Source organism: Microtus oregoni, unplaced genomic scaffold (genome assembly GCF_018167655.1).
Source record: "Microtus oregoni isolate MIOR12 unplaced genomic scaffold, Mior012 000111F_ref0000342, whole genome shotgun sequence".
Lineage (NCBI taxonomy): Eukaryota > Metazoa > Chordata > Mammalia > Rodentia > Cricetidae > Microtus > Microtus oregoni.
Window position 1 is genome coordinate 1,173,478 of NW_024544729.1, and position 1,521 is coordinate 1,174,998.

Consider the following 1,521-nt stretch of genomic DNA (forward strand, 5'->3'; position numbering starts at 1 on the left):
AGAGGATGTAGAGTAAGGGGAACACTCATCCATTGTTGGTGGGAATGCAAACTTGTGCAACCACTTTGGAAATCAGTGTGGCGGTTTCTCAGGAAACTGGGGGTCAACCTACCTCAGGATCCAACAATTCTACTCTTGGGAATATACCCAAGAGATGCCCAATCATATTAGAAAAGCATTTGTTCAACTATGTTCATAGCTGCACTATTTGTAATAGCCCGAACCTGGAAACAACCTAGGTGCTCCTCAATAAAAGAATGGATAAAGAAGGTGTGGAACATATACAATTTAGAGTTTTACTAAGCACTAAAAAACAATGACATTGTGAATTTTGCATGCAAATGGATGGAAATAGAAAACACTTAACTGAGATAACCCAGACCCAAAAAGATGAATATGGTATGTACTCACTTATAATTGGATTCTAACCATAAATAAAGGACATAGAGCCTATAATTCATGATCCTAGAGAAGCTAAAGAAGAAGGTGAACCCAAAGAAAAGCATATAGTTATCCTTCTGGACATTGGAAATAGACAAGATTGCCAGGCAAAAGTCGGGAGCACAGGGGTGGGAGTGGGGTGGGGCTAAGGGGAGATGGGGAGAGAGAAGGGAGAAGGGGAGGATCAGGGAGAGCATGGGGTAATGGAATGGTTGGGATGGAGGAAGTGTGGATATGGGAGCAGGAAAGTATATATCTTAATTAAGAGAGCCATTTTAGGGTTGACAAGAGACTTGACTCTAGAGGGGTTCCCAGGTACTTAAGGAGCTGTCCTCTGCTTGTTCCTTTGGGCAGCAGAGGAGAGGGTGCCTGAACTGGCCTTATCCTATAGCCACACTGATGAATATCTTGCATACCACCATAGAACCTTCATCTGGCGATGGATGAAGATAGAGACAGAGACCCACATTGGAGCACTGGACTGAGCTCCCAAGGTCCAAAGGAGGAGCAGAACGAGGGAGGACATGAGCAAGGAAGTCAGGACAGGAAGGGGTGTGTCCACCCACTGAGATGGTGGGACTGATTTAATGGCAGCTCACCAAGGCCAGCTGGATTGGGACTGATGGAGCATGTGATCAAACAGGACACTCTGATGTAGCTGACAATGAAGGCTGACTGAGAAGCCAAAGACAATGGCACTGAGTTTTTATTGTACTGCATGGACTAGCTTTTTGGGAGCCTATTCGGTTTGAATACTCACTTTCCTAGACCCGGATGGAGGGGGGAGGACCTTGGACTTCCCACAGGGCAGAAAACCCTGACTGCTCACAGGACATGGAGAGGGAAGGGGAGTGTGAAGGAAATGGGAGGAGGTTGAAATTTTTAGTAAATAAATAAAATAAACTCAAAAATAAAGAAAATAATGTATAATTAAGAAATACAGGTAGATATATAGTGATCTATAATAGTCAAGCTTGTAGTCATTATAGGTTTTCTAGATGTACAGATAAATATTTCTCTTAGGTAGATATTCTTCAAACCTTTCAAAGACAAACAGAATATGGCATTTAATATGTTTTA